Source organism: Emys orbicularis, chromosome 2, assembly GCF_028017835.1.
Source record: "Emys orbicularis isolate rEmyOrb1 chromosome 2, rEmyOrb1.hap1, whole genome shotgun sequence".
Classification (NCBI taxonomy): Eukaryota; Metazoa; Chordata; order Testudines; family Emydidae; genus Emys; species Emys orbicularis.
In genome coordinates this window covers 146,981,128-146,995,177 of record NC_088684.1, presented here as the reverse complement: position 1 = coordinate 146,995,177, position 14,050 = coordinate 146,981,128, and positions in this window count along the sequence as shown.

Below are 14,050 nucleotides of genomic sequence, written 5' to 3'. Positions count from 1 at the left end.
AGCAGCAAGCACAGAGACAGGAACGGCAGTAGCATCGGAGGATGGAGAGAGGACTCAATTCGCTTACAATAATCAGGAGATCTCCAGGCACAAATTCGTTGTTTGTGGGAGGGGAGTTTAAAAACGGGGGTACGCTCAAAAACAAATGAGAGCGGGGAGAGGGCCCCCCAAAGACCCCTAGCTGATCAGACCAGGTGGCAAAGCAAGGACCTTCTCCGAGGTCTGATCAGAAAATGTCCGGCTTTAAAGGCAAACTCAGGCAGTTTTCCACCAGTACTTTTGATTGGCTCCTCTTGATACAGGGGAGGAGAGAAGGCAGGGAAAGGCTGCAGGTAAGCATAGGCATGCCTGGGCATGTTCTGAGCCACAGGTATGACTCATATGCTTAATTAGTTGGCCACTTCAGGTCTTGCATTTCTGGGCAGCGCCCCCCACACCGAGCCCGGGTCTGAACAAAGGAACCAAACAAAGAAGCAAGAAGCCCCCTCCCTAGGCAGAGCAATGGCTCCAGTTAGTCTGTACAAGCCATTCCTATGAATAGGGCTGTGACTTTAGTTAGCACAATGGCCGGGAGGGGCGGCCACACAGGACAAACAGAAAGGAGAGGGGAAAAAAGGGATGCAGCAGGGGGACAGCTGTAACAGACAGATATGAGTCAACAGTGTGCCCTTGTTGCCAAGAAGGCTAATGGCATATTGGGCTGCATTAGTAGGAGCATTGCCAGCAGATCGAGGGAAGTGATAATTCCCCTTTATTTGGCACTGGTGAGGCCACATCTGGAGTATTGCATGCAGTTTTGGGGCCCCCACTACAGAAAGGATGTGGACAAATTGGAGAAAGTCCAGCAGAGGACAATGAAAATGATTAGAGGGCTGGGGCACATGACTTATGAGGAGAGGCTGAGGGAACTGGGGTTATGTAGTCTGCAGAAGAAAAGAGTGAGAGGGAATTTGATGGCAGCCTTCAACTACCTGAAGGGGGGATCCAAAGAGGATGGAGCTAGGCTGTTCTCGGTGGTGCCAGATGACAGAACAAGGAGCAATGGTCTCAAATTGCAGTGGGGGAGGTCTAGGTTGGATATTAGGAAAAACTATTTCACTATGAGGGTGGTGAAACACTGGAATGGATTAGGAGGTGGTGGAATCTTGACAAAGCCCTGGCTGGGATGATTTAGTTGGGGTTGGTCCTGCTTTGAGCAAGGGATTGGACTAGATGACCTCCTGAGGTCTCTTCCAACTCTAATCTTCTATGATTCTATGAAAGGCAACAGAGAGATTGAGGAGAAGGAAGATGTAGAAGAGTCCCATAGACTTGACAAAGAAGAGGGCACTAGTTACATAGTCAACTTCCATCTTGCCACTATATCTTCAGGTGCTTGACTTATGATGAGACCCATTTCCACTTATTATCAGAGGTGCTTGGAGACATCTGAAGGTGAATGCTCAAAACAGGTGACCAGCTTTTGTCCAAACATGAGCATTTCTTTCACACAGACTAGTTTTAATAACGCCCCTCATACCAAACATATTACACTTACCGACAGGTTCTTTATAATAGTGACATTATTTTGGAAGAACATGCAGATGTTTCCTTCAGCAATCTCACATTTTTAAGCATATAAAAATTATAATAAATAAGAAAAAGCATTGGCTATGGAAGTCCCTGTGTACCCACTGTGAAAAATCTCATGGTGCGGAACCACTGATCTCCTTCTGAAGATGTTCCATAGCTAGTGGGTTGAAAAACCAGAAAAGATTGTACAGATTAATTGCTGGTTGTGGACTTTAGTGTTAATGTGAATGCTAGGCAAATTTGATCATCTCTGAAATACACATGTGTGGAGTGGTTATAAGGATTGTATAGGCATTATTTTAGGATGGTTACATGTCTCACAAATGATGAAGTTGTGAGTGAATGAATTGCATACCAACTTTATACCACACAACTATGAGTTAAGCATGCATTACAGAAAGTATTTAGGAGTGTTTTTGTATTCCTCGTTCTATCAAGTCAGATGCCCTTAGTTACCATTAATCCTGTACAAGACTTAGAGGGAGCCATGAAACCCAAATAGCATTTGTAGCTGTAAAAAAAAATCTAATCCCATTGGTTAGCTGGAAAACATCACTTTCTAATGATTTAAAGCTCTATATTTTAATCTTGCAGAGTCAAGAGATATCAGACTTCTTGCCATCTGAAGCTCTTTTCATACATCCTCCAACTGTAATATTCAAACTTATATCCAAGTCTGTTGATGTTTTTCTAAGGGTACTTTAAATTTTGTTTTTTACCTGCATGTAAATCACTGCTTTAATCTCATGAACAGTTTCTCTTGGATAGTTTCCCACACTGGAGCCATTCATATACAACATTTTCTCTTTGGTAGCAGAAATACTAAGTAAAGTACACAGATTTGATTGATCTGGACATAAAACTAAGCAAGTGCCAAAAGAAGTGGAAATGGATGATAATACAATTGCCCCAAGAAGCAGATTTAGAGTGGAGTATACTTATGAGATAAGATCCCACAAATACCATATCTGAGGAATATTTCAATCTTGATATTGTAATGAGGATGATTTCCATTTGTGCCATTTCCATTTCAGTTACAATAATTGTCTCACTGGGAAGTTAAAGATGTCAAGTTCTGTAATTGTTACTTATCTTTGACCCCTGAGCATGACACTAGAATTGGCATTGTCCAAATATTCCATGAAATACTATTATTAATCACAGGCCAAATCCTGCTCTGACTGAATTTCTGGGGCCCCATTACCTGCTGGTGTAAATAGGGGAAACTCAGTGGAGCTGTGCTTATTTACACTACCAGATTATTTGGTCCAGGTGGCATTTTGCCACCCAGTTCTTCAGGAAATTGCAGCACCCTGTGTTTAAACTATTCAGGCCCGATCCGCCTATCATTCACACCAGTTGAGCTCCATTGAGATTGATGAGGTTAGAACCCATTTGTAAGTGAGGGGACAATCAGGCCCACTTTTTAAAAAAATTTGCATTAATTCCCATTAGAGAGGGTCCAGCCAGATTTGGAGAACTGAATGTTTGGAGTCTCATAGGTAGTAAGGAATAAACAGTTAAGTTTGCATTTGGGAGGGTGGGGGGGAGTGGATACGTATATTCTACTTGGGCCTGTGACATTGGGAGGAGCCTTTTATTGCTGAGCTCCAATTAGATTGTACAGCTTAATCTCCACTGCTTTGGATCATATATAGACATCTGCAAAGGTGGTATAAAACACTACCATTCTGATCTGGTAGCATTTTATATTCCTTTGGCATTGGCATAAAGAACTGCACAATGTGTAAGGCAGTGGAGAAATGCTTTCAGTCTTACCACTAGTGAATTGCACACACTCTACACCTTGAAATGATTCTCCTTCTGGGCAGAGTCTGTACAGCTGAAGTTAAATGGGCTTGCTCTGGGAGGTGTAAACACCTGGGGGAGGGATAGCTCAGTGGTTTGAGCATTGGCCTGCTAAACCCAGTGTTGGGAGTTTAATCCTTGAGGGGGCCACTTAGGGATCTGGGGCAAAATCAGTACTTGGTTGTGCTAGTGAAGGCAGGGGGCTGGACTCAATGACCTTTCCTTCCAGTTCTAGGAAATAGGATATCTCCATTGGGGGGGGGGGGAACTGGGAGGAGGATGGTTAAGGAAAAAAATACACACACCATGTATTTTCAGTCTGGGTACCTTGATAAAGTTATTGTAAGTGGCTGGTATAAACTACAACTGCAACGAAGCAGCTATAGCTGCAAAGGCAAAGTTGTTGTATGGGAACCTCCCTTGGCAACATCATATATCAAGGCCACATTCTGTCTCTGCTCATCTGATGGTATCTTGCAGCAAGTCATTGCTTTTCATGCTCCCTTCCTTGCACTGCCTTTGTTTGTGTAAATTCATTGTGTGGATTGTAGATGATGGAAAATGCATTCTCTTTGCCTTTATGGAATATGGACGGTCACCTTCCCAGAACACGTTTGTACAGAGTCAGTGTGTGTTACTGTAGGTGTATTAGTCTGAGGATATTATAGAGACCAGGTTAATGAGATAATATGTTTTATTGGACCAACTTCTGCAGGTGAGAAAGATATGATTTCAATTTTCTTCAGATCTTTGTGTAAGCTCAAAAGCTTGTCTCTTTCACCAACAGAAGTTGTTCCAATCAAACATATTACCTCACCCACTTTATGCTCAGGCTTTGGGCAGACAGGAAGTAGGAGACAGAAGAGAAGGTGGCAAAGCAGTTGAGGTGATTGCTAGCAAAATAAGTGGGCAAGTGTCACTTTGCAGGCTAGTAGGACAGTATTGTACTAGCACAGACTTTAGGTATCTTTTATTACAGTGGCTGTAGCATGGGAATGAGGACTTTCCCACTCAGTATTTGCTTTACTTGGCATTTGCCTGTGTCTGTTTTCACATAGTCATCTGAAATTCTTTTTTACTCATGTACTTTACAAGATCTCCCAGTAGCAGTGATGGGTCCATTAGTTCATGGATTAAAAATGCACCTGTGAGCCACAGAGACAAGGGAATAAATAGAAATAAATAGCATTATGTAACATAATGGTAGTATAAAACAGACACCAAAGCAGATGTTTTTTTCTCCAATAATAACTTATTTTGTTGACTACCAGGTCCCTACTAACTCTCCCAAATGCAAGGTTGCCCTATTATACGAACTTTTTTTCTCAGCATGTCTTTCTGGAGATTGTCCTTTAAATTTGCCAGAGCTAAGCAGCTGCAGCCCTAAGTAGCCATTTTGCAACTGCTTTGGCTTGCTGCATGTCTCTCTCCTTCAGCTGGGCAAGGATCTTTAAGACTGTTATCTTTTTCCTTTATTATTCCTTTGGAGATAATACATTCTTACAGGGTGTAGTTGCTGATTGCTCAAAGGAGCTCCTGGCAGCATCTGTGCATTTTTTGTTGTAAAAACTACTGGAGAATCAGGCTGGTATAATTTTAGTGAGTTGCACCAGAATTGCCTGTAACAGTTTTCACATATGTCCACCAGACTCAATCTCCAAGGGCTTATGTTCTCCAAGGGAACAAAGGGAGGAATAAATGGTACATTTTCAGAATGGAGAGGGGTAACTAGTGGTGTTCCCCAAGGGTCAGTCCTAGGACCAACCCTATTCAACTTATTCATAAATGATCTGGAGAAAGGGATAAACAGTGAGGTGGCAAAGTTTGCAGACAGTACTAAACTGCTCAAGATAGTTAAGACCAAAGCAGACTGTGAAGAACTTCAAAAAGATCTCACAAAACTAAGTGATTGGGCAACAAAATGGCAAATGAAATTTAATGTGGATAAATGTAAAGTAATGCACATTGGAAAAAATAACCCCAACTATACATATAATATGATGGGGGCTAATTTAGCTACAACTAATCAGGAAAGAGATCTTGGAGTCATTGTGGATAGTTCTCTGAAGATGTCCATGGAGTGTGCAGTGGCAGTCAAAAAAGCAGACAGGATGTTAGGAACCATTAAAAAAGGGATAGAGAATGAGTTAGAGAATATCTTATTGCCCTTATATTAATCCATGGTACGCCCACATCTTGAATACTGCATACAGATGTGGTTTCCTCATCTCAAAAAACATATACTGGTATTAGAAAAGATTCAGAGAAGGGCAACTAAAATTATTAGTGGTTTGGAATGGGTCCCCTATGAGAAGAGATTAAAGAGTCTAGGACTTTTCAGCTTGGAAAAGAGGAGACTAAGGGGCGATATGATAGAGGTATGTAAAATCATGAGTGGTGTGGAGAAAGTGAATAAGGGAAAGTTATTTACTTTTTCCCACAATATAAGAACTAGGAGCCACCAAATGAAATTAATGGGCAGCAGGTTTAAAACAAATAAAGGGAATTTCTTCTTCACACAGCGCACAGTCAACCTGTGGAACTCCTTGCCTGAGGAGGTTGTGAAGGCTAGGACTATAACAGGGTTTAAAAGAGAACTAGATACATTCATGAAGGTTAAGTCCATTAATGGCTATTAGCCAGGATGGGTAAGGAATGGTGTCCCTAGCCTCTGTTTGTCAGAGGGTGGAGAGGGGGGGCAGGAGAGAGATCACTTGATCATTACCTGTTAGGTTCACTCCCTCTGGGGTATTGGCCACTGTTGGTAGACAGGATACTGGGCTGGATGAACCTTTGGTCTGACCCAGTATGGCCATTCTTATGTTCTTATTTTTAACTTTGGAGGTATATTTGATTGATAAAAAGTTATGTAATTCTGAAAGTTTCATCTAGACATGGGGCTGGGTTTTTATTGCATGGTTATATCAACTGTCTTAGCTACATGGGAAATGGATTTAATTACAATAAAGTCTTCCAAGTTGAAGAGATAATAAAGATTCCTGTCCTTTAACACTTTGCTGCTCTGTGGATATTGAACCTTTAGGCACCCTTCAAAGTATGTACCATTTTGAAGGATTATACCATTCCTAGTATTCTTTCAAAATTGTAGAAATATTTGTGTGCCCACTCTAAATTTATGGGGCCTGTTAGTGTGTATGGTTCATCCGTTTTGGTAAGTTTTATGTTTCTGATCATGAACAGAGTGCTGACACTGAAGAGGTCACCTTAAAGGAAAGAAATACAGGAACATAGGAATTGCCATAACAGTTTAGCTAAGTGGTCTATCTAGTTCATTATCCTGTCTCTGGCATTTGCTGATGCTTCAGAAACCCTACATTGCACACTTATGGAATAACCAGCCCCTAGGGGAAGCTTCTTCCTAACCCCAAGCATTCAGTGACCAGTTAAAATGCATTTGTTGGTTTTGTTTGGAAATATGAGCTTGTGTAGCAGGTGGGGAGAGACAGCAGAGGAATCCCTATGTGCAATTTTCACTATTTCAGAAATTGTAGTAGCGGCAGCATCTCAACTTTGTCTCTCTTCTGGCTACTAACGTGAGTCAGCACCATGGCAGCAGCTAATTCTCCTGGCTTCTTATTATGCACCAAGTTGTTTTCCCTCTTTCATGTGCAGCTGATAAGCTGCTCCTTTCAAAAACTAGTCTCTAGAGTATGTGGCCATGTTGTAAACAGCACACACATCATTCACTAAGTTCAATTATACTTATAGATTCTGCTTACTTAAGAGATGCATCAGCAGTTTGCTTTAGTAGTGGTCTTAGGTCATGCTCATCTCATCATATATATATATACATATATGTACTAAGTAGTACTAAGTCATCAAAGGAATAAAGGATTACCACAGGGGTCCTAGGCACAGATTGTGTAGACATGGATTTTAGAAACAAAGGCCATGACTAGACTAGGAATAAAAAGGCATGTTTTAAAATGTGTTGGGGGAAAATATTTTAACTAAATTTTTTAAAGGCTTCTGGCCAGAGCAAGCTTTTGTTTTTTTAAATCTGTTAGCTGGTCATATTAGCCCAAACAGGCAGAACTAACATGTAGTGCTGGTGAAACAGGTGCTGCTTCTATAGCTGTGGAACGAAGAGTCACAGGAAATATAAGTGACAGCTTCACTTAAGTTACAATGGACTTAGTATGCTTTCTTCTGAACATGGAACTTCATAAAAAAGCCATTTGCAATAATGGAGAATATATATTAGATGCTGACTATTTGTGATGTGATAAGTGTGTAATGAGGGGAGGGAAATTCATCTGAAGTGGTTAATAAGCTAACATGTTCTATATATTTAAAACTCTACCTAAAATATTGTCAGAAATTAGACATGTAGGAAGCATCACAGCAGCTCATCTCAAGCTGCCTAAAACAGTAGCTACTTTGCCATTGGTGGTGGTGGTGATTGTTGCTAGAGGCACCTGCCATTTTCATTATTTTTTAGGTATAGATAATTTTAAAATGTAAGTGGTGTAAATGCCAAGAGGCTGTAGTGCTGATAGTCCTCATTCCATGACCTGAAGTGCAGATTTTTGCTTTCTACTCAGAGATCTCTCTCATCTGTGTAAAAAAATTTGGGGACCTAATCTGCGAATGTTTGCTCATATGATTAGGCCTTGCAAGTAATGTCGTTATCTTCACATGAATAAGAGTTTATAGGCATGAGCCTGAGATCTAGGAGGTGGCTCTCTGATTCAGCTCTTCAGATGCTTCTGTTCAGTCTCACAAGTCACTTGTTCTCTGAATTTTATTTTTGTTTTTTTTAGGGGGGGGTGAAGGAGGAGGGTCACTGCTGCTCTTACTGTCCATCTCTTTTCCTTCTGAAATTATCAGCACACACAAGTAAACCCCTAAGTTCCCGTAAGCTCCTCTCTCTCTGCCATAGTAACACCTGAAACCTTCCTTTCTTTCTGACTTCATTTTTTATTCACTGTTTAAATGTACAGTGCTACATTGGATGCAATTTGAGGAGAATGCATGATTTTTAAGGGAAATGCTCATAATATAATACAGAATGTAAGTGAAATAACTGAAAAATAGTCGGAAATTGGCTGAATGGAGAGAGAATCTCACCCTAAACCTTTCTGATACATTTGCAAAATGGGTTTTAGTGTTACCACTGATTTTCTGATATTTGGCCAGTTCTGTTATCTGCCAAAAATAGCTCTTCACCTTATTGCTAGTCCAAGTTCAGTCCAGATTTAATTTATCTATAACACAAAAATAAAACACTACACAGTGTCTGTGGAATTGCTTATGTTTATTCTACATCTCAGTAAAATCTCTACTCCATAAACCCAATGCAATAGGATTCTAGTTTGGAACAAAGCTCAACCTAAGGGCCCATTTCTTTCCTTCAGATGCATGTGCATGACTCCTATTGATTTCATTGGGATCAGCCTGTGCTCATCCAAGCACAAAATTTGGCCCTGAATGGAAAATCTAATGGCACAATCTTAAAGGGGATATTTGATGGCTGCAACAATGATAACTGTGGTCCCACTGCCAAAGGCTGTGCAAGTTAGTCTGGTTCATCAACCAACCCTGAGTTACAGTGACATGTTCAGACTTGTGGTTCTTTAATATTGTTCCTTTCTCCTTTTGTATCATTGGGAAAGTAGCTGGGGAAAGAACACTAAAATTACGTGGCTGGTGTGTATAGCTAGATGGGATCAAAACGGCTCAACTTCTTACTGAAAAAGTGGGTCTAGGGCAAAATGAGGCATCCTACTGAAATAATGGAGCTTCACTCAGGGCTGGTCCACACTAAGCCCCCAGTTCGAACTAAGATACGCAACTTCAGCTACGTGAATAACGTAGCTGAAGTCGAAGTATCTTAGTTCGAACTTAAAGGTACTTACCGCGGGTCCACAGGCGGCAGGCAGGCTCCCCCGTCGACTCCGCCTACTCCTCTCGCGGAGCAGGATTACCGGCGTCGACGGCGAGCACTTCCGGGATCGATTTATCACGTCTAGACAAGACGCGACAAATCGATCCCAGAAGATCGATTGCTTGCCGCCGAACCAGCGGGTAAGTATAGACGTACCCTCAGAGTACAACACATCATTGCTAAAGAACTGCACTGGCTGCCTGGGAATTCTTGGGTAGAAGTGGAAGGATTGTATTTAAACCTTTAAAGCCCTAAATGCTTGTACACCAAATTACCTCAGACAGTTGCTTTCTCTATTATGTCATTCTTCTGGAATTGTAAGCAGGTGCTTGAGCTGGAGTCTCATCCTATATGGGAGGAAATTGCTGGCCAGGTGTTATCTGTCATGGCCTCTCAACTCTGGAGTTCTCTTCTCCCTTGATCATTATGATTTGTTCATCTTCTTGACATTCTGCAAAGCTCTTGTTTTTCTTCAGGGATTTAGGGAAGAGAGCGACTGACAGATGGGTGGTTGGGAAGGTGGGTATTTGTGTTCGTCTGATGGTAGATGGTTCTCAGATTGTGTGCTGTCAGCACTATTTATTTTGAATTCTACTTTAATATAATGAATTTTAAAAAGGTATTAAGAGCACGGGTGTAGATATGTATTGATACTTTCCTAAATTAACCTATTAGAACCAAAATTTGTCTCATAGGTCCTATACTTCTAATAACTTATGTGGATTTCTCATAGTTTGTGATTTTGGTCAGGAAGACCTGAGATTTACACCTTCTGTTGCTAGAAGGCTCTGAGTGGCCATAATTTTCAATATGGTGACAGCTGTGATATCCTGGATGGTTGCAGATTTGTTATAATATGTTCTGCAGAACAGTATTACCAAATGACCGGAGGAGAGCTAATGTGATGCCAATTTTTTAAAAGGGCTCAAGAGGAGACCCTGGCAATTACAGGCTGGTGAGCCTGATTTCAGTACCGGGCAAACAGGTTGAAACTATAGTAAAGAACAAAATAGTCAGACACATAGATGAACATAATTTGTTGGGGAATAGTCAACCTGAGAGAAATCATGTAAAGGGAAATCATGCCTCACCAATCTAGAATTCTGTGATGGGGTCAACAAGCATGGTGACAAGAGGGATCCAGTGGATATAGTGTATTTAGATTTTCAGAAAGCCTTTGACAAGTTCCTTCACAAAAGGTTCTTAAGCAAAGTAATCAGTCATGGGACAAGAGGGAAGGTTTTCTCATGGATTGGTAACTGGTTAAAAGATAGGAAACAAAAGGGTAGGAATAAATGGTCAGTTTTCAAAATGGAGAGAAGTAAATAGTGGTGTCCCACAGGGGTCTGTACTGGGCCCAGTCCTATTTAACGTATTCATAAATTATCTGGAAAAAGGGGTAAACAGTGAGGTGGCAAAATTTGCAGATGATACAGAACTACTCACGATAATTAAGTCCCAGGCAGACTGCAAAGGGCTACAAAAGGATCTCTCAAAACTGGGTGACTGGGCAACAAAATGACAGATTAAATTCAATGTTGATAAATGCAAAGTAATGCACATTGGAAAACATAACCCCAACTATACTTATAAAATGATGAGGTCTAAATTAGCTGTTACCACTCAAGAAAGAGATCTTGGAGTCATTGTGGATAGTTCTCTGAAAACATCCACTCAATGTGCAGAGGCAGTCAAAAAAGCGAACAGAATGTTGAAAATCATTAAGAAAGGGATAGACAATAAGACAGAAAATATCATATTGCCTCAATATAAATCCTGGTATACCCACATCTTGAGTACTGCGTGAAGATGTGATCACCCCATCTCAAAAAAAGATATATTGGAATTGGAAAAGGTTCAGAAAAGGGCAACAAAAATGATTAGGGGTATGGAATGGCTGCCGTATGTGGAGAGATTAAAAAGACTGGGACTTTTCAGCTTGGAAAAGAGATGAGTAAGGGGGGAGAAGATTGCGGTCTATAAACTCATGACTGGTGTAGAGAAAGTAGATAAGGAAGTGTTGTTTACTACTTCTCGTAACACAAGAACTAGGGGTCACCAAATGAAATTAATACACAGCAGGTTTAAAACAAACAAAAGGAAGTATTTTTTCACAAAACGCACGGTCAACCTGTGGAACTCTTTGCCAGAGGATGTTGTGAAGGCCAAGACTATAACAGGGTTCAAACAAGAACTAGAGAAGTTCATGGATGATAGGTCCATCAATGGCTATTAGCCAGATGGGCAGGGATGTTGTCCCTAGGCTCTGTTTGCCAGAAGCTGGGAATGGGCGACAGGGGATGGATCACTTGATGATTATACCAGTCCTATTCATTTCCTCTGGGGCACCTGGCATTGGCCACTGTTGGAAGACAGGATACTGGGTTAGATGGACCTTTAGTCTGACCCAGTATGGCCGTTCTTATCTTAAAAAGTTATTTTATAAAAGCAATATGTCCCATTATGTCCTTATTTCAACTCAATGGACTTTATGTTCATTTTGTTATGAATGGCTGTCAAATCATGGGACAAAATTCATCCATGGCATAGCTCCATTGACTTCAATTGAATTACAGCAGGGATTAATCTGGACATACTTTTTTTCTGCCATTGCCATAGGAAAGTAGGATTAAGGTATGGGGAAGCTATTATAAATAAAGATGAAGAGAAAGTTGAATTGATGTGCAGATGCTATGAAACCATGTCTAAGATCTATGAGAAACTAGCACCTAGATCAGGAAAGGCAACTAGTCTCATCAGTGTCATTGCACAGCTTTTCAATCTGGCCAGTAGCTTGGCAGGTAGCATATGATTTGAATGAAATAAAATTTGGGGCTAACCAAAACAATAATTATGCAAATGAGCCTACTATGTGGAATCTGAAAAGAGAGCTAAACGTAATGAAGTTGCTTGATATTAATGTTGTTTATGTAGAGCAGTGGTTCCCAAACTTGTCCTGCCGCTTGTGCAGGGAAAGCCCTTGGAGGGCCAGGCCAGTTTGTGTACCTGCTGCATCCGCAGGTTCGGCCGATCACGGCTCCCAGTGGCCGTGGTTCACTGCTCCAGGCCAATGGGAACTGCTGGAAGCCGCGTGGGCTGAGGGATGTACTGGCCGCCGCTTCCAGCAGCTCCCATTGGCCTGGAGCAGTGAACCGCAGCCAGTGGGAGCCGCAATCGGCCGAACCTGCGGATGCGGCAGTTAAACAAACCGGCCTGGTCCTCCACAAGCGGCGGAACAAGTTTGGGAACCACTGATGTAGAGGCTTCCATCAGATGTGGGCCCCATTTCGCTGGGCACTATATAAATGGATAGAGTCAAATTTTCAAAGGAGCTTGACACTGACAATTGGGGACAGGTTTTCAAGATAGTTGACTCCTATTTAGGCACCAAAACAAGTGGCCAGACTTTCCAAAGAACTCAACACATTGGGTGCTGAATGATTTGGAAAATTTGGCTCCATTTATGAGTACATGCTCTCCCCCCCACACACACGTGGTCCTGACCTTTTTTTTATATCTGGACCATAATAAATGACACTCCTGCACCAATGAGCTTACAAACCTAATAAGACATCACTAGGATGATCCGAGGAATGGAAAACCTGTCGTATGAAAGGAGACTCGAGGAGCTCGGTTTGTTTACCCTAACCAAAAGGAGGCTGAGGGGGGATATGATTGCTCTCTTTAAATATATCAGAGGGATAAATACCAGGGAGGGAGAGGAATTATTTCAGCTCAGTACTAATGTGGACACGAGAACAAATGGATATAAACTGGCCGTCGGGAAGTTTAGGCTTGAAATTAGACGACGGTTTCTAACCATCAGAGGGGTGAAGTTCTGGAACAGCCTGCCGAGGGAAACAGTGAGGGTGAAAGACCTCTCTGGCTTTAAGATTAAGCTTGATAAGTTTATGGAGGGGATGGTTTGATGGGATAACGTGATTTTAGTCAATAGGTCAATAACGTGCCATCGCTGGTAATTAGTATCAATGGTCAATGTGGGTCTGGCTGGAGAATCTTGCCCGCATGCTCGGGGTTCTGCTGATCACCATATTTGGGGTCGGGAAGGAATTTTCCTCCAGGGTAGATTGGCAGAGGCCCTGGAGGTTTTTCGCCTTCCTCCGCAGCATGGGGCAGGGGTCGCTTGCTGGAGGAGTCTCTGCGACTTGAAGTCTCTAAATCATGATTTGGGGACTTCAACTGCTGAGTCAAGGGAGAGAATTATTCCAGGAGTGGGTGGGTCAGCTTTTGTGGCCTGCATCATGCGGGAGGTCAGACTAGATGATCATAATGGTCCCTTCTGACCTTAAAGTCTATGAGTCTATGAGTCTATGAGTGGAGGTATTACAAGAACAATGCTGCTACAGCAGTATGTAATGCCAGGCTGCGTTAAGCCTGAGAGAACGTGAGCAACCTGTGCAATAGTAAATGAGAAATGACAACATTGAGGTTCTGATTTAAAACCTAAGCTAATGTTCTTCACTTTAGAACATTAATGAAAAAAGGAGGGAATAAAGCTACAATGCAGAACTGCATATATTTTATGTGCTTTGTACATGCCAAAAAAATTCTGACTCTGCTGTATACAAATACAGATGGCAAAACTTAAATACTCAGTCTTGTCCTTAACTCACCTAAATATGTCACCCAACAGGTTCTATTTAACTAAAGAATTAATTGAGAATTGTATTTCTCATACAGAGATAAAATGACTCTGGATTGCTATAAAGACAGCAAAACCTTTGGTGAATTAACAAACAG